Source organism: Bombus flavifrons, chromosome 4 (assembly GCF_040668555.2).
Source record: "Bombus flavifrons isolate JBK064 chromosome 4, iyBomFlav1_principal, whole genome shotgun sequence".
Lineage (NCBI taxonomy): Eukaryota > Metazoa > Arthropoda > Insecta > Hymenoptera > Apidae > Bombus > Bombus flavifrons.
Window position 1 is genome coordinate 12,101,284 of NC_138445.1, and position 25,942 is coordinate 12,127,225.

General features: G+C 44.7%; 1 protein-coding gene across 5 annotated transcripts in view; it reads right to left on the bottom strand.

The window, feature by feature from the left end:
• Window positions 1–25,942, bottom strand: part of LOC138179220 (apoptosis-stimulating of p53 protein 1) — a 107,114-nt gene that overhangs the window by 61,038 nt on the left and 20,134 nt on the right. The gene's annotated exons all lie outside the window — the stretch shown is intronic.

Consider the following 25,942-nt stretch of genomic DNA (forward strand, 5'->3'; position numbering starts at 1 on the left):
AATCATTAAGATAATTGCACTCGTACCAGGAGCGTCGAGGAAGCCCATATCGAATCCCAGCTCCAATGAAACGTTCCACCGTTCGAATCTGTTAGCCCGAAACGCGGGCCCATTGGTCGATAGGGAATGGGAAATATTTTATTATCGGCAGATTGCGAGGTTCAGGCCCGCGGCCAACGTTGATTGATAAATTAATGGGAAACGAACGAACGCAGCGTCCCGAACCGTTTAAACGACCGGTTGTCGCTCTCAGCTTCTGTCTTTCTCTCTCTCTCTCTCTCTCTCTGTTTCTGTTCTCTCGCTGCTTGACAAGAAACATTTTATTCCCGCGTTCTTTCTGCTTCCGTTCGCCCCGTGGAAATGCGTGTTTTTTAATTACTCGCGGTCCGCGACACAATGCTGTGCCGTCGTGAGCGATCGACCAAACTTGACAGTCATTTACTTCTTTTCCTTTCGCCCGCCTTTTTTTCTTAACAGGAAACAGAGCATTCACGGGCGGACAAACGCTCGTTACTCGCAGCAGGTGCCGCAGTGGGTCTGGACGAACAAGAGTCTTCGGACCACACCAGTCTTCGCCACTGTCGTGACACGAAACAGAGCCACGTTGATTGCAACGTGGAAAAAATAGGACCTTTGTGTATGGTTTAAGTCGATGCTCTCGTACTCTCGTACTCACCAGTTCGTTTTCGCCGTGAAAAATAAACAAACGGCTCGGATACCGTATCCTTCCTTTTTTCTTTTTTTTATTTAGTTGTTTACATTCACAATTTGTCCAGTTTGGACATTTGGTAGAAGTTTTTAGCTGTTAGATTATCATGTGGGTGGCTACCCTCAGTGGGATACCATCTTCGTGTTTGTTAGGTTCTGTCCTTTGTGAGTTCTGCTGGGTGTTTCCTTTTCAGTCTTCTATCCATGTTTGAGGTGTTGATCGTTTCCACAGTTAGCCGACCGTATCCTCGCTCGAGATAGACGACGATCATTCTCTTTTCCTCTTGTGGAGTTTCGCGAGAACTTTACGATCTCGTGACGTTGTGCAGAGAATGGGAAAGAAAGTGAATCTAATGGCGTTTTGGGCGTCGTCGACGAATCGACGTTTCGTGACGGACGTTCGTGCACTCGCGGGAAAACGAAAGTGAACTCGAGCGTCACTCGCTGTTTAGTTGCGCGATGGCTAAACGTCACGGAAGAATTCCCGAACGTGTCGTGATTTTTCACCAACCGGAACAGACGAGCGATCTCTAATTCTATCGACTGAAATTTCGTTCGAGTCCGGTGGGAATTGGGAACCTAGTTTCCCCGCAATGAAATTATATTGCGAGCAAGTTAAATATTATTATTTCCCAGTTATGCTCTGCCTCTGCTTCCTAGTCCACGAACTCCTCCCCCTTGGCGAAGATAATTCTTGAGTGGCTGAGAGCGAAACAATGGGGCGAGTATTTCTACGACCTACATTTCAAGCGAGCATTTGATATTTAAATACGTGGCCTGAAGCTCGACCCGGCCTTTACCTTCATTCCTTTAATCAGTACCCGATTTCCTGGCGTCTTTTCGCGGACAAAGAAGAACTCGCGTGCGCCTATGCTCGACTATCGCGCTCCGTTTGTTCAAAACCGATGCAGCATAGGATCGATCGCGTAACCGCGACCACGGAGCAAAAATAATATGAGAGAACGTCGGTAAAATTCACCGTTCTCGTTCGTCTCGACGATGGTGTCGGTCAAAGTTCCAAAGCAAACGTGAACTTCTGACGAAACACCTGATTCGTTGAACGTGGCCACCCCCCCTGTTGAAGAGAAAAAAGGCCCTGGCGCTTCGTCACGAACACGCGCGTCACACAGAGTTCGACCGGCGGCTACATACAGGCACTGACTCATAATTCAGCGTTTATTGAACAATGGCCTGTGGTTACTATAGGAACGTGACGATGGAACGACAACAACAGCACGCAATCGCCACAACCCTGGGCTATAGACATCGGCGTCTAGCTCCGTCTCGAGCCAAGCCAATTTCTATGGATTCGTTCGACGATCAATGGATATAGATTTCGTTCTTTAGTAGGTGTCGTTGAAAGATCGCCGCGGGATGACGCGATAAAGCCCCAGAGAAATCGATTTCCACGCGTTTGCCCTTATCATCCGGAGGCCAGATACGTCTCATTGACGAAAAGTGGCTTTTTTACGTGGATGGCTTCGGACGCGTTCTCCGAAGCATCCTCGAGGCTACGAACATCGATACGTGCCGCCGCGTCTACTTCATCTTAACGGGCTTTTGACGAACGACAGAAGCGGAGGCTTTCGACGAAAAGAGAGAGAGAAAAAAAAAGGAAAAAGAAACACAAAAAGAGCGGTTAGTTCGCGTTAGGTTTCGAAGCTCTGCGTTTCGTCGATAGAATAATTCCCCTTGGTACGAAGTAGCTGGGAAAATCGATTCGGAAAGGACTATTTAAATCAACGAAACGATCCGAATTCCCAGCTAACCGATTGTTTCCTCGTGGTCTGGTTCGCGGTAGGGGACCGGCCAATTAACCGGGCATCTTTTATCCAATTAACGCGAAATCCGTTTGTGTAGTCGAAACAGCCAGGCATCGATTGCGCCAAAGTTTGACGAATGCCAGCTACATTTACAATTGCGCTTCGCGTTGACAATAGCACGCGATGTGTTACTCATCGTTCGCAACGGACCAAATGTAGTTAATCGTTCAAGTTTCGATAGAACGGTTTTCGAGAGAGTACATCTCTGTATCCACGCATGCAGCCGCGAGCAACCTGTAATTTCTCTCGTTATCGGGATCGATCGGGTCCACGATTAAACACGAACCGTGAACGATAAGCATCTGTTGCGAATGCCTGTAATATCTTTCGATATCGACCTAAAAGCGTATTAGTATCTCGCCTCGTAAAACTTCCCACCGAGATACCGGCGAACCATGATTATAGACGTGAAGTTACTCGCGTGCTCTTTGGTCCCGTTCCTTTCTCCGCGGGCGTTAACTCGCCGTTTATACCTTGTCACCTTTCCCAATCTACCTATCTAGTTCGACTTTGCTTCTGTTTCGGTGATTTATCTTGCCGCGTTAACGAAGAAATCAGATTGTAATTGCAATTCTTGTACCTCGGTGGAAACTCCGTGTAACTGCCAGACCACTTTACTACCGAGGTTCAAGAACGATTAATCAGGGCATATTGTCAGGGCAGATTGTCCCTTAATTAAACCTATTTTACGATTCGACCTAACGAGATCAGATCGTCGAGCTACCACGTTTGATTCGGAAAACTAACATGCCGAATTACGTAAGGCGTAAGGAAACGAAACGGAGAACGAGGCGGTTAGCTACGATATCGATCCCAAGCGGAAGTTTTTCATCGTTTGAACAGCAGGGCGACCTCGTCACGAAGCTTATTATCCATATTCCATCCACATAATCGATCGCACGTGTCCGCGATGATATACGTGGCAGGAGAAGAAGAAGAAGAATGCGTGGAAGAAGAGTACGCGTGCGGTCTCTTTTAAACGCGAAGTACGTGCATACGTGAAACCGTGACCCCGATTCTCGTCGACGAGTTAATATCAATGTTTGTACACGATTTTGGTCTTTTTTCCTCCTCTCTGTTACACCGATTCGCGAATGCAACTCTCCCGATGCAATTTGATCCTCGTAAATAAAGTTTGTTTAACGTGCTCGACACCGGCGATAAATTATCGCGCCGTCTCCGCTACGGCTCTTGGTTATATTTTACTTTGAAAACTTGCCTGTCCACATATAAATCGCGCCGGTCTTTCCTCTCCGTTTCCACGAGCCTAACTCCAGTCTTCTACGAATCTGGCGTGCTTTCTGAAATACTAGATGCCACGCTGTTACACGACCGTTGTAAAACGAATGCAATTGTTTTAGCCATCAAATTGCACTTTAACAGAGTTTGGTGTAATTGACGATCGTGGAGTATCTTTCACAGCTAACTCGGATTTTTCGCAACGTTGCTCCGATATTGTCAACAAATCCGTGAAAACGTGCGTCGAACGTGTAAATTTTCAAGCTTCAGGTTAGACCTGGTGTATTGTATGATATTGTATGATAAATACGTAACCTTATCGTAGAGAGTTGAGCACAAATTCCTTAGATTTGCTGCTTTTAAGTTAGATATTAGAATGTCGTAGCACGATCACAACTACCTTCTTATTTCGAATAATATGAATGAGTAAGACTGTATGAGTAAGGTGAATATAGAATGTAGGATACCTGTCGTTTTTACTCGAAATTATTAATGGGACAATGAACTCGTCTCTTTTGGAACGAATCAAACTGTATGCAACGTCCAAATGTAGGTGTTAAAAAGAGATCGATACTTCGACATTTTCCCACGTTGCCGAGATCCGTTAAATGAAATTATTAAATTAGCGAATCGATACGCTGAAAATGTCAACTTTTTATCTGGACGTTTATCCGCTTTCAAAACGGACTTCTACGATACTTTTGCGTCGTGTCACGCTTCTTAATATTTTCCTTTCTTTCTCTTTCTTTCCTTTCTTACGGCACTTACTATCGCATTCTCTCGTACTGATTCTTGGCTCCGTATAATAATAACTTCCCGTGCAGATTATCGTAGACAAACCGTGACACGGTTCTAGCTTTAGCTGGCAAGAAGACGAGAAAAAGGAATACAGATCCGATTGATTCGCGATGAATCATCATTTTCGATCATATTTGCCGAGAGAAACGCATCTATAAATTATAATCGCGTCGCTCGATCAGTATTTATATTCCACTTTTCTGCATAATAACACAAATCCCAATTGGTTCATTGCTTTCACGTTATTTCATATTTTATGGCGTGGACGTGCAGCTCGAAAGTCATTAGCGTCGATAACGCTAATTGACGTGTAAAACACAAGCGCCGGTATCGATATCGCCGGAAAGGGATGGATATTCGAAGCATCCGGTGGAGCGGTGTGTTTCCTAGTTGCGAAAAGTTGGCGGTGTTCGGCACAGATGCAAAACGTGCAGGGTACAGCTCGAACGAAAATTTGCCGGTGACAACACGCGCATTGTGTTCCAAGACAATAGCCGGAGGGCTCGTTTAGGGCGGCCGACTGTAACGGCGTGCTGGTGCAGCTTTCGGTAAATCCGTGCAACAGCTGGAATCATCGCAATCGACGTAGAAACGGGCCGTGGCCGGAAGTGAGGGTCGTTACGCGACGCGGTCACCCTGTATATAAATTTTGCGTGCCTCCAAATCCCGCGTAACCCCATTCCTCCTCCTCTCTGCTCATCCCAGCGCTCCTCCCTCGATCGATATCGACACATTGGCCATTTGCACCCGCTTCTTAATTACTGCTTCTTCCCCGCGTACTTAATTACTGCTTCGTCGAGCGAATCCTGAAATGAACTGTTGCCGTTTCGCAACGTCATTTGCCCCGTCTTTCTGATTTCCGAGGGAAGATCTTCCTTCGATGGTTCTTCGGTTTGTCTGTATTTTCTGTTTGATCATTCTCCGACTCTCGATAGCGAAAGAAGAGTTTAACCAGCGTTTAAAATCAACCCTATTACTTAGCTTCTAGCAGCTCCGATATTTCTTTGCTTCGTGTGTATTCATCTTAATAATTCCGATGCTTTTAGTATGGAAAGAAGAAGAATTTACTGAAAGATTCAAAGGCACGAACTACCCGTTACCAGTTCCCAGCGATCTCTTCATTTTCCCCTCGATTTATAAATCTCGTCTGAAGCTTTTCTAATAACTTTAATTATTAATAAATCATTCGACCAGGCGCCTTAAGATTAAAGTGTTAACGTAGAAATAATCCGATGAAAATTGACGTAATTAAACGCTTTTTATTAAGATCTTCGCGCGGTAATAAGAAAGTTTGTCTTATAAATGAATTACCTGACAGCAAGCTTAATGTCGTCACAAAAATTCCGCATCTTGCAGTTATTATTGACAACGAGCTTACGTTTAACCGTCGCGTTACGAACATGATAGCCACCTCATCCAGAACTCTTTGGAACGCAGCTGCACTGAATTCAAAACCTCGAAAGCTGTAATCTTACCGTACAAATCACTCGTTCTTTCTCGTATGGAATATGTCTCGGTAATCTTGCATCCATTTCTACGATATTTTTCACTCGCTGTTAAAAGATTTCTCGCAAATTCAATTTTTCTATACCAAATTTTTTAACAGTTATGTAAACCACGTCCATATTCCTACGTTTCTTTGCCAGATTATCAAAGTTCTTTTATGTAAACACTCTCATCATCCCCAGGTCCGACCACGGCAATACCATAAATAGAAAATACGAAGTAGGCTGTAACATCTACAATCGGAGAAGCTTTTTTGGTCCTCTACCATTCAAGGATTCACCACCACTTCGATACACAGAATATCGACTAATTCCTAATGGGCTGTACTTTATGCATCGAAAGATTGCGATCTCAACTGTTATATTTTTCATTCTACAGTAGCTTTTTAGACAATACCCTTTAGACTAAAAACTATTGCTACTTTGGTCTTTAGCCTCCTTGTTGTGCCTCCTTCTTGTCGTTTGTCCTTCTCTTCTCTATTATTGCTTTCAGTTGTGCTAAACCTTCTCCAGTCTCGGTTAGCGTTTTTCCTATGTCTTTTGATCCTCTCGTTATTTCACATTCTTCTATTACATGTCTTAGGTCTTCTTTCCTTCTGCATAATCTGCATCTTTCTTCCCCCTCTTCTTTCCAGTATTCCCATGCTTTGGTCTCGTTTCCGCATCTGAATCTTGCCAGTATTCTTCTGTCCTTCCACTTCATCCTCCCTTCTAAATACTTTGGTAATTTCTCTTTGGCTATGTTTCTGTAGTGTATATTATACTTGGATTCCCTTATCCCTTTCCCCCTCTCTTCTGTTTCTCTCTTTCCTCTTTCTTCTATAATTTGGTATGCTGTCATCCTTACTTGCTCCACTCTTTTTCTATCTGCGTCCCTCCTTGTCTCACCTCTTCTAGTCCCTTCTTTCTCTTTCTTGCTCTTTACCCTTCCCGACCATTCCCCCATTCTCTCTCTCTTTCCTTTATGCACTCCTTTACTATTTCCCTTTTTTGATTCTACACAATACCCTTTAGATTTAAGCATTAGATTCAACTAGAATCAAACATACTGTAAACTCTTATAATCCAAGTTACAGTACCACGCCAAAATAATTTACTTATAATTCTCAATGAGAATTGATTGTAAAAAGTCTACCAAATAAAAAAAAGGAAAAAAGAACATTAGCTTTTTCGCAAAGTTACGTACCTACGTGTGTATTTGTATGTATTCAAACTTAAAGAGGTTTCCCGTTTATTCGAATAAATTGAACGACTCGAACAAACTAGATTACTTGAATAGATTAAACTTTACGACTTGTAACAGTAAAAGACCCGAGACTACCCCATGCAACGAATTCTGTAGTTTCCACAACCTGCATAAAACAAAGTAATACCGTCTCGATCGATCCGACACTTGTTCGTTGGTGCAACTGGAAACTTCGCAAACTGAAACGGAAATCTCGCGGGTGAAGTTGTACGTCGGTAATATAATGTGCGAGTCGCTCGTGCAAACTGTAACGCGCGACGAATAACACGTACATCACCGCGTAACAGACCCGCGAACGACTAACCCGACCGCACTTTTAAATACGGTTTTTCCCTGTTGCTTTCTCTGTACTCGACCGTGGCGATAAAGCAACGACGATTACGTCAACAGGCCTTTCACGACGAGACCATAGGGCAACTGGATAGCGCTCGAAAAAGTATCTCTTTCTTCTGCAGACAGGAAGCAGAAGGAAGGTCGGGGGCTTCGAACAGGTACGTTGGAATGCCTTTCGGCAATTCACCCCTGGAATTTCTTCCCACGGCCGGGAAACCCGAAATCCGTCTGCGTTCTAAAGTATCCCAGCAGCCAGTGCACGATTACGCCTCTTCAGGGAATGAGCATCTCCTTGACGAGCACAAGTCCGATGGTGTTAACCCTCTCTAACGGAAACTCACCACTTCTTCGTGTTTTCAAAAGCCCAGATAATCCCTTGAGCCGTGATATTCGACGGAGCACAATGGTTATTAGTCCGACGAAGTAATGGTGGATATTACGAGACAGCTGAGAGAGCGTGGTCGTCAGGTATGAGAGTCATAAATCTTGTGGACGCGAGGGTAGTTACAGAGTCGACTTCTCGGCCGATCAAACCCAAACCGCTTCTCGCTTTCGTCGTCCGATTTTTTTCAATTTCCTCGACGTCCACGATGGAAGAAATTTTTCCATAGGACAAAGCAAGACTCCAGGCAATGACTAGTGTGTGCCCGTGGACAAAGAAACTCGCTTTCGCGTCCGGTCATTTTTACAGCGAGCAATTTCCCAACTTTCCAACTTCTCAACGCGATCGTCCGCCACTGTCATCGGCGAGCGTGTTCCTGCAGTTCCACGGTGGAAACAACGGAGAAAAACTGTTGGGTCGATATGCGACTCGGAAGCGATGTTCCGAGCGTCAAGTTGCGTCGCGTTCCAAGTTCTCTGGTCGTTAAAGGCGCCGCGTTCGAAAGAAAAGTTACGAACGATAGACGACGAGGAGCGTGGCATATCTTTGGGCGATCGAGAACGTGGCATTGATTAATCGAAAAGTTTCGATGGAAATGGTAACGAGCGCTTAGCGCGGAGAAAAGTTCCATGAATTTCACTCGTCTTCTCGTTCCACCCAGTCCCGTTTTTACGCCCACTTTACTGTGTTTCGGCTGAGAGAATAATCGACTTTGTCGGCCGGTGCAATTACACCGTGAGAGTGTTTCATTAGATAATTCCATCGGTCGGGCTGATTTCTCCGAGGAGCCAAACCGTTGAGAACAATATCGTTTTACACGCAGTAATTTCATCACGATACGGCAATTTAAACAGCTGCTATTGGTAAATCACAACTCTTAACCGTATAAAGTTTATCGATTAAACGGGCATGAAGTTAGATTGGATTAAAAGGATAAGGCAAGTCTGATAATGGTAATAAACCGAGAGATAAATGATTGAAAAATGTAACGCTTCCCCATCGATGGTTCTAGTGGACAGAATGGAAGATTGCGATACAAGATGTATCAAATAAACATAAATTTTCTCTCTGGACGTGCAGCCTTAGAAGTTTTACACTGGCTCGGTGTCGAATCCCTTCTAACAAATTTATGAAAACGACCAAACGGATAGAAGGCCGTATAAATTGCGAGAAAAATCGTGAAATATAGAGAACGTGGCACCGAGCTGACGCTTTTCAGCGTGTCTCATCGATTTTTCCGCGACGCGCTTTCCAACCAGAGATCTTCAACATTCCGAATAAACTAGCCGAAAAATCGTTTTTCAGCAAACAGAGATTAATAGCCGCGATAACGAATACTGACGATAATCGCAAGTTTTAATCGAACTTCGACCGGACGCGCATCATAATTTCCCCTGTTTTACGAGGCAATTTTCCCGCGGCTATTTCCACACGGTAAGCCGTCTGATTCTGATCGATTTTATTATTAAAACGGTTCAGCGACCATTATTCTAAGTGGGTCCGTCCGTCCGTCGCTGCGAGTTTATTCGATGCTCGTTTGTTAATGCCCTCTTGCAAAGAGATTTCGATTTTAACGACAACTTATGGAAAATTGGGAAACCAAAACGATTTCACTCGGAAATTTCCGGATGGCTGCTTCTAGAAGATTAAATTTTACGTCCGTCAGCTATTTTATTAATAATTCTCGTTAGTTTCGTTTCTATACGGTTAGCGGCTACTTCTTACGTCCTCGTGCTCGTTTCTTTACTCCGGCTTCGATTAGTTTCCTGGCTTGGGTAGGGTCAGGGTAGGCGAGTACGCGTTTGGAATAAATTTCGGCGGTCGGCAGGAAATTCTTCCGTCGGCGTGCGCCCGTTTTCTCAATGGCTCGAGGAAAACCACTCGACGTCGAGAGATATCGACGATTCTCACCTCGGAATCAACCATAACATGAAACTTTCGCTTGTGTTTCGATTTCTAAAACGAGACGGACGAGAAAAATTGTTTCTCTTTGGAAAATTAATGCCAACGTAAACGACGAGGCGGGACTGGTAATATAGAAACCAATCGTTCGGTTAAAAGCCAATTGTACGTGAACGACGCACGGCGGTCGATTAACAACGTTCCCGTTTTCGACGAGATAAAATTTGGAAAATTAGATATAACCCGATATTTCCATTTGGCAAAATCCAATCGTATTTTGATGCAAGTTTTATTCGGTTTAATTCCATTTGGCGTTGCCGGCGTCTAGCGACCAGCGAGCAACAAAAACCGACCAGTTGAAACATTCGCTAAAATGGACCGTTCTATCTCGCTAGCCATCCGATGATAAATCGATGAGATATTACACGAGTAAATCCGCTACCGATAAATCCCAAGTTTTGATATATTTGAGAGAAAAGAAAATTGCCCTGTTCTTTATGAGATGTTCGACACGGAGTCATCGAAATCCACTCGGATATTCGTCTGGTCAAGAGCTCGCGTCAAAAAACAATCTCATCAAAATCCTATCGGATCCAATATCCATATCAATCTCGAGCGTCACCCTAAGTTATCCGTTTCCCCACGTAAAACCACAAATAGAACCGATTACGCGACGAACGCGGGGAAAATGATTTCTTACGGCGTACCCAGTCGGAAGGAAATACATGGCAATTGACGATGTTAGGTAACGGTTTATCAACGATATTAATAGTTCGAGTGGAAGAGGAGGGGAAAAGGCCGAATTGACGAGGGTCAGGGCCGATAGATATACTGACCGATCTTCCAACCCGTGTTTCGCTGGCCGACCACTGGCATACTGATCACCACCGCTGGCCCCTAACTACGCCCTAGGAACTACGCCCTATGGTGTCTTGGTATTTGCCAGGAAACCCGGTCGGACATATCGAACGCCATTGAACGCCATTGTACGCCAGCCAGCCTGGTAGTATTTGATTTCCGACCGATCTTATTTGCCTCTAACGGGGCATGAATCTCAGGTGGATTATTAAACGTGTTGGTTGGTTTATTAAAGAGACGAGTGATAAAATTGTAATAGTCAGTGTATATTAAAATCACTGTGAGTATAAGTACAGAGATAGTGTATGCTGGTCGTAATTCAATTGTACGCTCGCTATTCGACTGTGTGACTCGCTGTAATGATTCGCTGTTTTGACTGTCTTAGAGAGCACGTTCGTCTATTTGTATCGTCCGGTGGTATTATAAAAAGTTCAAATGTACATAACTCCGGTCGACTATTGCAAATAACAGCGATAATATTTTGTCTGGAGTTCGTTTACCGTTGAACCTAGCAAAGCAAAACAACGTTGGCACTCCAAGGCAAAACAATATGAGTCTTTTCCGATTCGAATCTTTCGTTGACTCATGTACCGCTACAAATCTATTTACGGGGATAGCATTTAGGGTTTAGCGGATATCGAGTTCTGCAAGGTTTTTTCGTTCCTAATTAGAGATTCTCGATGTTTAGGAATTTCGAAGAATTTGTAAAACTTCGACGATATTTATTAATCGTACGGTGGTCGTGGTAGCGAAACTGAATTTCCGCATAAAAACATTCTTTTCCTTTTGTTTGTTCATTTTGTTGTTTTTTCATTTATCTCTGGAATCGTAGAATCGTAGAAATCCATACGATATGGGTAGGTGTATCCTCAGAACGAGCGACGAACGCAGAAATTCAATAGCTCGTGCAATATAGTTTTTATTCGTCGACAAGCACGACGATGTACCGGTTTAAAAAACATTTCGAGAAGAATTTCGCGTGTAGCCGTGTGAACGAACCACGATATCTCCGAGGGTTAACAGCGAACCATCTCGCCAGATGCTCGACTTTCTAATCGCGTCACGCAGCGCAGTCGCTTATTCACCGGTGGAAAGTGATTCAATTTTCTATTAAAGGCAGACAAGCAATAACGGCGCGCCATATTTCCCAGGGACTTACGCGCCGTCTATTTAACGAGCAGATACGAGTACACGCGGCCAGGTAGTCGCGCGATAAAAACGACTTCGTAACGGTAGTGTCCGTAATGAACCTGTGGGGTTCGGAGCCCTAGACCCGGTTACCTTTCGCACAGTTGTCACGGCTATTGGCTGCAGTGTCAAACTGCGCCGGAATTCCGAAAAAGGGAAAACGAAACGAGCTGTCCGGGTCGCAAAACACCACCGAAGGAAACAAAGAGCGAAACAATCGTCGTTTAATAGTTTAATTGCAGGCGATCAGGAGCTGTCTTAAGCACCGATGAACGCATAGAAAACGGTACTCCCACGTGTTTTTACTCTGTGAGTTTGTTGTGCCGAGTACAATGAGCCTGGACAAAACGGTTGACGATAAGTCAGCGAGAGGTGAAAAGAGGAACTTTAAAAAGGACAACTCTCTTAACCAAAGGTTTCGTCGATATGAAGGACTATTTATGAGAGATCGACAAAACATAAATAAGACCGTAATAAAGCATAAATGTCGACAGGCCTGAGGGCCATCGATATTCCTATGGTCCTTTCGCCAAATACTCAGAAGAAGGCATACCTGATCACTATCGTGGACGAACATGTACATAGTGGGGATATCGGAAGGCGACAAAAGGGAAGAAAACGGATTAAGAGTTCAATCGCGATTGAACAGTGGTCCGCACGAATCGCGAGTCGAGAGTGGAGTCGCTAGTCGAGTTAATAAACGCACTGTTAAATAAAACGCCGAGTATTTCTCTGGCACCCTACGCGTTCTACCAGAGCTCAGTGGCATGACAGGGGCCGTACGAGGCGGGGCGTTTATTTTTATATTCATGATAGAAAGGCCGAATAATTGGTGCACTGGTGGTCGATAACTGGCGCGGGCTATTTCGCCGGCGGGAATTTTCCACATTTCCATAAAGGCGTCCCTGATATCGTCAACCAGGATACGGCTGGAAGCCATTCGAATCGAGTCCTCCGAACGATACACTTCCAATATAAATTCTAGTAATCCATTCCCCGGCGTAATTCGACCGCTGGCTCGTCGCTTTTAACGGCTCCCCTCAGCCTTTTTCGAACGCGAGAAAAAGAAGAAGAGGAAGCGGGTATCTAGTGGAGAGTGCGCGCCTCCTAGTAATCCGAGTCTGCGATTTTATTTCCCCCGTTCGTTTTAATCCACCGCTTCATCGGATCGCCACTGTCGCGTGTCCGAATTGCACGATCTACCGACGATTAATTATCGATGCATCGTGATACCTTTGTAAAGAAGGAACGTGACTGCGACAAGATCACCGTTACCGTTCGATCGATACGCATATTAGCGAAAATCAAGCAAAAGATCGTCGCGATTGCTCTTCCTGATAACTCGTCCAAATGGTCTGTCATTTTTGCCAGCTCTCTTTCCTCCTTTTGCAACGGAGTGCCAGGCAACGCTGTACACGTCGCGAGTATATACCACAGAGGCAGAGCACGCGTATCCATGACCGCGTTCGTCGTCGTAACAATTAGGAGAGCTGCACGCTGCCTCGAGCATGGTCGAACCAGACTTCTGATTAAAGTGAGTGCATCATCTCCCGTCAACGAGGTAGGGTATCGCAAATAGAAGAACCGCGTGCATCGGAACAAGACCTAGCCTGTCTGACCTGCGGTGGTTCGCGCATCCACGGAAAAACCTGGGTAAAATATTACATCGTAGAGAAACCGCAATTTCGCGGTCAAAGGAGCTTGCACCGGGATAATTTCTAATTGCACGCGACATATAGCGAACGTGGCGAAATATTCTCTCTTGTTTTCTAATATTTTTCTCTATATTTACATAATCTTTTGCGAGGACCGTACGTTAAAATCGAACGATTCTCTTTTCCTAGACGCGCGAAAGAAACGCGAATTAAACCCGTTAGCAGATTTATGCCGCTCGTTACCTACGAGACGTTGAATCTGCTGGCAGAAATTCTCAACGAGATTTTCGTTAGAGGGATCGACGCAAAGTAGATTTTTCAGCTTCTTCGCGCTGGCCTCTACTCCTCGTTTTCTTCGACGGTTCCCGTTTCCTCCGGAAAATCCGGGCTTTAATAAGCCGCCAGGGTGTATCGTTTCGTCTTCCGTTAAATAATTTCGCGGAACGTTAAAGAGCCCGTCCCCGTCGTCGTTTGCCTCGAAAATTAACGCTCGTTATGAATCTCTCGTTCTAGACGGAATATCCGCGTCCCATGGAAATTTCGATCCCGAGCGATACGCGGAGTTAGGCAAGAAAAATAAATTACGACAACGATAATTCTGCATCGGATTCCGACGATTTCTAACGGTAGAAGTAACGACGAATCGAGGCTAGACAGGAAAGAATTGTCGGGCAAAAACTCAAGGAAACCGCTCGTGTGTCGCTCGCTACTTTCACGGTTACACACGTTCCTAAATAATGGCATCCCGCTTGAAAAGCACTCTGCGCGTTTGAAACTGGCTGGTGCACCCGACAACCAGGTCAAATTGAACAATATAGATCCGGTGTTGCAGGGAAAAAGGGTCCACCGAGGCGACAATAGCTTCGATCACGCGAACGCCAGTCAGGTGCGTTCGTTTAATTTGCGACGCGACCAGATTCTCTCTCTCTCTCTCTTTTATTTAGTTTGGCAAACCTCTCTCCTTGAATTCACCAGCAGACACAGAATTGATTTCGCGGCCCTCGAATACAGGTGAATTCCTGTGCTCTCGTCTCGAGACCACGCTAGGCCACTCCGCTGAAATTGCGGAGGAACGGTACCGGAAAAAAAAGCTTATGAATCTCGAGCGACAAAAGGATGCTCCGACCAAGAGGTGAAAAGCGGACGGGAGGGCTGCAGGAAGGAGGGAAGTTTTCAAGTTTCACCCTTGCCATACCGAGCCATAAGTTTGATAAAATCCCCTTTTCTTTTGCCTGCACGCTGCGCATATTCCCGCCTTTTTTTTTTACCCTACTCTAATTTAACTTGCAAATATGACCTCCCTCCACGGTTCAGTCTCCTCCGACAAGCTTAACCGGTGATATCGGTAAGCGTAATATTAAACACGTGTTCGCTCCGATAGAACAATCTGGAGCGGTACTTCCTTTTACGATTATGCTCCTGTTAAATAAGAGCAAACGTACGAACTTTTTTAACTATCGCGACAGGGACTAACACGTCGAATCGTGGATGACGCGACGAGTTCGACTAAATTTATGGATATCGACGATTTGATGGTTGTTGGTCGCACCGTGGTAGTAATTGCCGCTATGATTACGGTGGATGCATTTTCTGTCGAATTAACGTTCTGACGAATATGTCAGAACCTCGTGAATTTCCACGAACCTGATTGACAAATACATAAGCACGGGCATCTGGGATAATCGACGGAAAAGATTGTAACACGGTAACCACACGAAGATCGATCATCGAACGTTCTACGCTATTCAACCGTCGAATTAGTGCCTGCGCGTTCTAATTTTATTCCAGAAATTCCATTTCCCTACGATCGCAATGTCAACGTATACTCGATTCTCAGCGAGGCTACCGCCCAACAAGGGTCCGCCTCACCGTGAAATTTTCTATTAAAAATTCATCGAGTAGTTCGAAAAATTATGCGCGTTCATCGACGTCAAAATTCCATCGTTCGCCAGGCGAAAAGACTTTCCAAGAAACGAGTCCTGGTGGACGTTCCCTCTTCGTTTTCCACGATACGTCGATTCGGTCTGCACCGAACGCAGGAAGCTGAATCGCGAGAACACACGATCGAACGGAGGAGCTGTATGTCCGCGTCCTGCCTTGGCACAGGCTGAATCAATTTACCCTCGGAACGGTCTCTGCGTACGAGCCGAAGAAAGGGGAATGAATATCGACGAGTGGTGGGTAGCGCGGAAATTGCGCCCGGGGGAAAAAAAAAGGAGAACGGACGGGAATGGCGCGACAGTGACGAGGCACGTTCGTTCGCTAAAACTATCGTCGAATGATGCGGCCAGTCGGCCGTGACGAATTTCCCGCGGATTATTCGAACGTGCACCACGGCCCGGAATAACGCGCTTCCTTCTCGACTCTCCTTCTTCGTTCGAGCTGCTCCTCCATTCAATTCTGACAACCGATTTTTAATTCCCAGTCAGAGCGAAATACGCTTATTATTACACCTCTAGAGAAGAATCATACACGAGATCTCTTTTTTTTAAAAAACGTTGACGTTTTTGAACGTCATTCCCTTCTCTTTTCTGAATAATACAGAAGATTTTGTGATAAATTTAATCGCGCTAATCTTATCGTCGGTCCTGCAAATAGCTTCTACAATTTAATTCACCTTTCTCAATCCCATTGTTGTATCTACAGATGGAATTGTTCGCGTGCTATCCAATTATGATTAATTTTTAACATTTTACACGATATCGTCTTGTTTTACGAACGTGTTTCCTGTCCGCGAGAAGTCGATGAACATCAACGACGATGCACGTTAAACGAGTAAGTGCGCGATAAACAATAACAATACTTTCGTTGGAAAATTGAAATGTTCCCTGCGTCATCGGATACCCAAATCGTGCTATTCCAAAAGAAGCAAATCCTTTCGTGGCGGTTTGCACGAGCCTGGAGAATAACGAGAATCCGTGGCAAAGTCAATTCCTTTACGGATTCGAGGGAACGAGCGGGTTTACTGAACTATCGCGACACCGACAGACCTCTCTAACCCTGGCGAATATCCCGTTCGTCGTTTCTTCTGCTCGTTTTTTAACCGGCACACTGGAAAGAAAGAAAGAATCGGGAACAACGGGCGCGGCTTACCGGCGAAATCCCGCGTTCCCGTGACCGCGCTGCTATATTTCACCGATGCGAGGATTAAGACAGACGTGCAACGCAGCCCGGACGTTTGCCTCGCAAACTGAAAGTTACGTTTTATCGATAACGCGTTGTCGCCAACGGACGGTCCTATACGCGAGCCGTTCCGCTTCGTTCGACGCGCGAACTCACGCTAATCCAAACGTACGATCGTCCTCCTTTAACGACGTCTTTTCGTGCGATCGTTTCGCTCCCGTTTCCGTGTCCTTCGTGACGAAGATGATTGCGCATTGTTCGTACATCGGTTCGTAAATAATTCGACGATGCGTCGAACCGCGTTTGGGGGATCGAAGTTTATTTTCGACGACTAGATCTTCTTACGTAAAGAAATATACAGGGTGGTTGGTAACTGCTGGTACAAGCGAAGAGGGGGTGATTCTACGCGAAAAAAGAAGTCGAAAATATGGAATAAAAATTTTTCGTTTGAGGCTTTGTTTTCGAGAAAATCGACTTTGAATTTTCGCTCGGTACGCGTGCACTTTGTCACGTCTCGTTATAACGGATCTCACTGCAGATTTTTAAAAAAATTAAAAAGAGAATTTTTATTCTATATTTTCGACTTCTTTTTTCGCGTAGAATCACCCCCTTTCCGCTTGTACCACCAGTTACCAACCACCCTGTATAAATGTAATATAATAGAAATATCCCTTTCTCTTGGGGAAATAACAGAGGAGGATAATTTTATAAATCGCTACTAGCAACGAATCCTTGTTATCTGGAAGCATGGACGCGACTGAGAATATTTTTGTGAGTTCTGACCGAAGACAATGTCGCAACGATTCGCTGGAAGGCGCAAAGATCCTTCGAACAAAACTCTGAAATTCAATTTCTCCTCGTGTTACTACGCCGCGTTTCTTTGTAGGAATCATCGATGCATTTACAGTGTTTCCAGATTCTAAATACCGTATTCGATTAGTACGTAACGATACGATTATGTAACTTCATTGTAGCGTCATTACGTAATATTCAATTATTAGTAAAATGGGCGAGCGAAGAAAAATCATATTTGCGTGATACTTGGTTAGCCCGCTACGTAACAACGTGTATTCTCGGACTGCTGAGCATCAAAGAATGGGATCTCGTTTCTTCTGCCAAGCCAGCAACTTTACGAAGTTAGCAGTAGCCTACACGGTGTATCATAAAGCTTCGAAACTATCAATTTCCCTATGATTGTCTCTCCTTAAAAAGTATCCTAGAACCAACGAAACCACGGAAGAACGAAAGAAGCCGTGTAAGATAGAGTTCGACCGGAAACAAAATACTAATTGTCCCTGGAATCTCGATAAGGCCAAACCTCTAGCCAGATAAATAGATAAAAATAGTGGAAAATAAGTGGATATGGAGTCGCGGACGATAGAGAAAGCGCGAAACGTGTAATCGACACGCGGATTGAAACCGGGTCGGACAGAACGGCGAAGGAAACGATTGGCCGCCGTTTGTAAAACGAAAAGTGGATCGTGGCGCGCGAGACCCAAAACTCCATTAAATGTTTGTCGGTCGTTCGGTTTGCAATTATCGACTGATCGATGGCACATGGAACGCGGATGGGAACCAGATATTGCAGTTGCCAACTTTTTCTTTCATCTCCTTTGCAAAAACTATGGCGTAGACAGAAACGGAGGGCTGTTTCTCTCGACTCGTACCACGACGAATTCCTTCGTTGTTCGCCCGCGCGGTTTTCTACTCCACTCGGGTACAATACGAAGTCACAGTGATGCTCTTTTTCTTCGCAATCTTGTTTGAGTTTGGGTTTAATGAAAAGCACGAACGAACAAGCTGGTTTTACCCTAACTCTGCACGATAGAAGCCTCGAATCGTTCGACGACAAATTCGAGATCGATCGGATCTAAGTAGGCGATATTTTTTCGTTCTTCGGTTATTACGTTGAAGATCGATGGTGTTTCATAATACGCGACAAGTTTGATTATTCCGTGCGAGGCTGAAGATTGAATTTTAAGACGCGGAAGTTGAGATGACTGAAATCATCTTACTCTGCTGTAAATCGTAGAAGCGTGTGCTGTATTCATTTTAAGCGAAATTACGACGCGCGTAATTTTCCCGGCGGATCTTTTGTACGCGTGTATCCATAAACTCGCGTGAAAAATCGATCGATCTCTATCGGTGTCCGGGACAGAGCCGAATTATCCTGACGGACAGGACGTGGACCCTTTCATTCGCGCGTCAGCCTCGCCGAATAAACGACCGATACGTCATAATCTGTCGAAGAATTTCGGAATAAACGAACGGGACGATACGGCCGAACGATAGCCGATAATGTGAAGCGAGCCGATAAAAACGGGCCGCTGGCCAGCTACCAGTTTTTATACTCGACACGAAATTCCTTCGTCCAGTTCTCCGACTAGGAAAAAAAAAAAGAGAAGAAAGACCGAATGAAAGCGAACAAAAAATGCACGTTATTTCGCTAGGTGTTTCCGCGTTCTGCAACAGCAGTTCTACTCGGTGTAATTCAAGGTAGTGGAAGGGAAGAACTAATTACGCGATATTGTTACGACGTAAAAGATAATTAGCGCCACCGTAGCGTAGGTGGAATGAAAGAGGAAGAGAAGAACGTATCCTTATCCAAAACACGTCCACGGAGATCGACCGGATCCCCCCTGGATCCTCGATCCTTTCGATCCGTTCTCTTTCTCTAGCCAAGGTTCGTGTCGTTGAACTCGACCACGACCCCGCGCAATGATTTTATTCGCCGTCGCGCTGTACTGTACATTCCTTTGCCGAGGAAAGTCATTCCCTGAGAACATACACACACGCGGATCCGATAGCCAAAATGGAAAATTATCCAGCTGACTCGATTTTCAAACTAAACCGAACTTGATGTTATTCATGATATACGTGTTACCGATCTGATGATATTTCCGCATTACCCAGGAAACGCTTTTTCCTAAGCAACCTCGAAACTTTATATTATTTTTTATACTCAGAATCTTTTTGCACAAATATGCATATATATGTATATATAGATCTATAAATATAGATCATACAAAGAAATATCTATATAGAAATGATTGCTCATGCTAGACGTCGACGTTCCACCAAAAATACCTGAAACGTAAAACATAAAAGTATGGCAGGAAAGTAAATAGAAGCTGGAGACGGGGCAACCCCCAAAGAACTGAGAATCAACTACTACAGTTTTTTCGACAAACACAGGACCGTGCATCGTTAATCCCTGCTAAGAGATTAAACGAGCAACATGCGCGGCCGCGAGAGTATCGGTTGGCCGTGTGACTCCCATAATGGGAGGTAATTTAGTCTCAATGGGATCACCGTATCGATCTCATCGCGGAGCAACAAGGCGAAGATTCAAGCTTTCATAGAAGCTGTCACCGTAAGACTGTATGATTAATCGAGGCCGGCTCTCTTCGGTCGGATGATGCTACGTGTACGCGTTAAGTCCCCGCGAAGATTACGGTTCGCCTCTTCCAGTTGCCTCGTCGACGGGAATCCAATTTATCGCTTTATGCAGGGTGTCTCGCGATGAATAGCACGAAAAAAGGCGCATCCCTCGAGGGAAAGGGAATAAAGAAAAAGGAAAAAAAAAGAGAAAAATATCAGGTTGTATAGAAATATTCTTCAAAGAAATATTTTTTCCATCGAATCTGAATGAAGCTCCCAGGAGAAAAACATGGCGAGATACATTTTTGTTGGTTTACCGATTTTAACGGCGTTTTATGATTAAACAGCGGCGTCTTGACGTGACACGATTGAAATGCAAACTGCCTGTTCAAGCTCGAACCTTCTGAACATAACTGAGAAGTTGACAAAGTTCTATGGAAATCAAAAATATAATTATCGTCGTTAACGACGCGTGCAGGAAATTAGAATTTGTTAAGCGACGTGCTTTTAACTTTGTTCATCATCCAACTCATCGAACTATTATATCGCACATTAGTTACAACACACTCAGAGTATGCATCTGTAACGTGGTCGCCAACCAATGGAATATAAGCAGCTCATTGAGAAGCTGCGGCATAGTTGTCTTAGGTTCGCGAAATATTACATGTTGGATCAGGGTACGTCTGTTACTGATCATGATTGCAGTCTAATTATGTTCTTGCCGAACCTGCGATCCCTCGAGTCATGGAGAATCGTGACGGGTTTGTTATTTCTTTTTAGGATTATTAATAGCATTATACGATAGATCGTCGTCGACTCTTTTAGTTGTTAAATCTCTATGCCCCCACGAGATCGTTTAGGTTCACACGGATATTTCTCCCACGTCGTTATTTATCCTCAGTGGTTAATTCGGATCATGCGAATCGCATTTGTAATACTGCCATCTCGTATCGCACTTGTTTACATTCTTTTCGTACTAGACTTTGTAACTCCAGAAATTCCGTTTGAAAAACTTTACAAAGCATACGACTCGTGCCATATGCCTGTGTATTGGTATTTGACATTAGGTGGTAATGTCAAAATTCCCAATCACTTAATTGCCAACCCAATACCTGCGTTCTATAATTGCGTAATAATCGCGTATTCGCATTTACACCTATGTGCGTTACTGGCGACTTATCCCACTTTGTCAGCATAATCCGCATTAATAAAGATGATACATACAGGATGACCGATTTTGATCTATAAATCCATGTTACTCGTACGTTATATGCTGTACAAAAAAATAGATCAGATAGAATGTGGATAGTTTCGTAGAGATCGTATGAAGGTGACACATTATTTTTTAAATGGAATTGTATATTTCGTAATGCTCCAGTCGACGCAGTTCGATACTCTCTGCAAAAAGGCTGTTAATCTATTTCTACCGAAAGAACCATTACTTTAGCAGATATCTCGGATCTTTCATACGTTAAATTTGATAAAGCAGAGTTGAGAGATTGTTCGGTAGAAATAGGTGAATACTTCGTTGCGGAGAATAATAAGCTACATCGATTCGTGCGTTAGAAAATATACAATTCCGTGTAAAGAAATGTATGCTATCTTCGTACGACCTGCTCGAGTCTGTCTAAAAGAAACTACCTACACCAGATCGTGCCCCTCTCTAAATCATTCGCTTCTTATCTCAGCTATTTTTTCTTTTATAGCACACATAGCGCACGAGTAATTTGCGTTTGCAGACTAAAACCGTTCATCCTATATTTATTATAATAACGGTTTATCGTGTTACTGCCTCTGGACTTCATATAGCGAAAACCATCGAACGCGATAGCGTAAATCATTCTCGGCATAAATGGGGGCTTGAGTCTTCTGCATAAACGAATTTCCAGCGCATTAGCGAGCAAACAGACGAACAAATCGCGTCACAGGGGGTGGATTCGTTAATTGACCATCGAATTAGCACAGCACGACGGCGGTTGACAAAATAAATAATTCATTTTGCAGGCTGGCCTCTCTGTCGCGGCTTCGATATTCCAACAATTCGCGAACGAGCACAAAATTCCGATTTGTCGTTCTGATTGTTGTTATTGTTTGGCCGGAACTGCGTCGCCGCGCAACGTTTAATGACACGCTGATTATCGGCTGGCACCGCTGCAATTAACGTGACACTTGCTTCGGTGAAATCGATTCGCTTTAACGCGTCGGTCACGACTCGATGCTGCGGTCCGGTCCTCGAATCGAAAAGACTCGATGGACTGTCACGGCGGATCAAATATCCTGCGAGTACGAACACATCGGCGAACAGGAATGTTCGATCGCGATCCACGCTATCGAATTTCACGATCCGCATCGTTCATACCTGTTCGATCATCGCGATTAATGTTCGACATTCTGTTGCGTGGGGCTAAAATCTAAGTCACCACTTTCTTACCAACAATTCAATAATACGATAGATCGCCCGAAAACTTTCTTTCGTTTTATAAGGAAATAATAGATGCGCAACATTTTTTATTTTATTGATTTATGCATGATCCATTTTCTTCCAATAGAACAAAACAAAACGTTGTGCGTCTATTATTTCCTTATAAAACGAAAGAAACTTATGGCACAACCATATATATAATAATAGTCTATATATGCAAATAAATCCCAAGGAAACGACATTGTAAGAATTAATTACTACAAGTAATAAAGTTCCTACGTATTAGTATCAAAGTCTAGCTCCAATTACTATTTCAATTTAAAGCTACGAGATTATTTATATCGCTGCGAAATCCACTAGAACAGCGACTCAGGGATCGTTGATAAGACCATTAACAAGTTTCTGAATTAAGCAGAATTACGTATTACTAGAAATTTCGTATACATATTTCCAGGTTTTCCTTCAGACATAGTAAGATGTTTAAAGTAACGAATATACGCATCTACCGCTGTCACAAATATCCAAAAAGATCATCGTAATCCACGGAATTAAACCTGTCTCCTTGTCGCGATCCTTGTTGCTTTCTCAAATTCCAAAGATATAGAAGGAAGATGAATGAGATTCGTGAAAATTTACGACAGATGGTAGTCGTATCGTAGCCGATCGGTTAAAAGGGGTTGGAATTGATTGAAATTACGGAGGACAGGATTACTTAGGCAATATGGTAATTTCGAAAAGTAGTCGATATTTCCGGTGCCGGTGATATTATATGGAACGTGGAGCATGAACTCGCGTGCGTAAGCGTTAACTTCGTAACGTCAATTGCGAGTTTCAATCGAAGGTCTGGTCGCTACACAGCAGCCCGCAGACGATGGACGAACCCATCGATGGAAATTGCTGCCGCCGCACTTTCGGCAACGACATCGACATTGTGGTCGATTTTGCGATTACGCGCGTTTCCTGTGGCAAATTACTTTGGTTTTGCTCCTAAGAGCGCGTTCGTTCGGTACGCCGGCATGTTAAAAGCGTGTAAACGCGATTCGCTTTGTTCTCGGTCATTCGTATCAGAAGCAAGGCGCGAGATGCTGTTTCGAAAGGAAGTCCGACACCGGGGCGAAACGATCGCGGAGAGAAAACGACCAGGAAGAAATTGGAACGATTCGGTTTCTATTGACCCCGGAATATTGTCGATCGAAGGAACGTAAAATGAGAGAAGACCCTGCTGACGCATGGAACGCGTCGCAGTCGGGATAAGAATCTCGGGTAGAGCTCGTGCCGCCTATTCGTTCCACCTGGCGCACGGCGAATGGCTGAGATATTTCAGGCATGTACGACTCCATAAAGCCGAGGGAACGAATTAGAGCTACCAAAAATCGAGATTTCAATTAGCTCGGTCGGTCGTGGGTTAGGACGGTTCTCCAACTCTGTGTCAGGTCGGACAGCATAATTTGGTAATTAAAATTTATCACTTCTCGCGTAACCGGGTCGCGCTGATGTATCGATTTCCTCCTAACCGGCCCATTAAGTTTTTCTACAAACCTATTTCCCGAGTCTTCTATCACGTTACATTCTTTAGTTTTCAAATAGTATCACAATTTTCTCGCCACGAAAATCGAGAACGATACACGGACGGCGGTTCTTTCGCGACGCGTTAGACGCTGGCAATTTTCATGGAGTCACAAAGAGGTAAAACACGAAATTCCACGTCGTGGAAAACGCGTGCGGAATTCAGCGGAAGTTCGTTAACCTTCCCGTTTCAAAGAATACTCTGCTAGGTAGCTGTAGCTAACAGTCGCTTGCGAGTCCACGCGACTCGCTGTAACGCCGGCATCGTTTCGTCTCTCGTTTCTCCGCCGGTACACCGAAAACCTAGCCACAATGCGAAATAGGTCATTCCGCCTCCTAAGACCTTCTCGAGAGGCTGGTCTTGTGACTCTCTAGTAGCGGAGGTCGGAGAAGAGTTTCTAGGTCCGCTGAGCCTCTCGACACGCGATTTCCTCTTCCCCTCTTTCGGCTTCGTTCATCTTTCTCAGGCTGTTTCTTCTGTGCTACCGGTTCGACTGTCTCCACTTCTGCTCTTTATCCGTCTGGCGAGGAGCGGAGGACAAGTAGCCCGGTGGTTGTTGCGCGACCTCCCCATTCTGCGACGAACACGTGACGAGAAGAGATTGGAAAAGACAAGCGGGAGACCCGCGGACGAGACGAGACAAAGCGAGACTGAGAGCAAGGAGGACGAAAGGAACGGGAGAATAGGCGGAAGGAGGGTGAAAGAGGGCACGAGAGGATTCTATCTCGATTCCGGGCACTCGCGTTCCACCGGCATTTCATCCGAGGTCGGGGACGCGGATCGGAAGAGGAGAATGTTGTCACCGAGTTCATTAACACGTTCCGTGCTTTGTGTACCATCATCGGTGCGCTTTGTCGCGCGAAAATAAGAACGAATAAGCAGGAGGAATACCAACGAACAAACCAAGAATATGAAGAAAAGAAGGTGCAAGTGCATTGTAACGTCTTTATCCCATTCGTTGGAAATTTTATTAGTTGCAAATATAATACTAAAATGGCGTTTACACCAAGTTGAAAATGAAAGAAAGCAGTGCCAGATAACTGGCAGCTGGCGTCGCTGAATAAAATTCCTGTGCTCACTGCGCAAACTACGAGATATCGTCGGCAGTCTTGGTACATACTGCGAGATATCTCGTAGTTGGCAGTGAATGTTAAATGGAAAGGCTTTTCTACGAATCGCAGGGACCGAGGAAACGAATTAATTCGAGCGTAAATCATTGTTCTTACGGATATATAGCGGAACAAAATGCCCTGTTGGATCGCGGTTCTCACTCGCCGCTTAGAAATTCCTGGCGTAACCGCCACTCGCGAACTTCGATCGACGCAACTCCGAACCAATTCACCTAAAATTCCTGCACGCTAGACCTTTTCAGCGCGGAGCGTCGATGCATCGCGACGGGGCACGCTTTCGAGCACGTTCCGAGGCATCGTAGATGAGTGGAGGAGAGGCGCGAGGCCCGTCACGACTTTCGTGAGTCGCGCCAGGAACCGCCGGGCGTACACGGTACGTTTCGTTCCGTACGAAGCAGACACGGCTCGAGGAGTTCGAAAGTAAAACAGAGCAAAAGAACGCACGGCGTTCGCTGCGTGCGGTTAATAGCTTCTTTCACCGAGACGAAGACGAAGCGGACGCGACTAGAGTACGATCGAACCTTCCGGCCCGATAGAAACGTCAACGTCAGACATCCGCGAGATACGATAATTCCACGGTGGCAACTTAGGATAAAGGCGCGTATCGTAACTGGAAACGAGCTTTGCTCCGCATATGCACGAATTAGTCCCTGGTACACTCGTTCGCTCATAAGCTGACTTT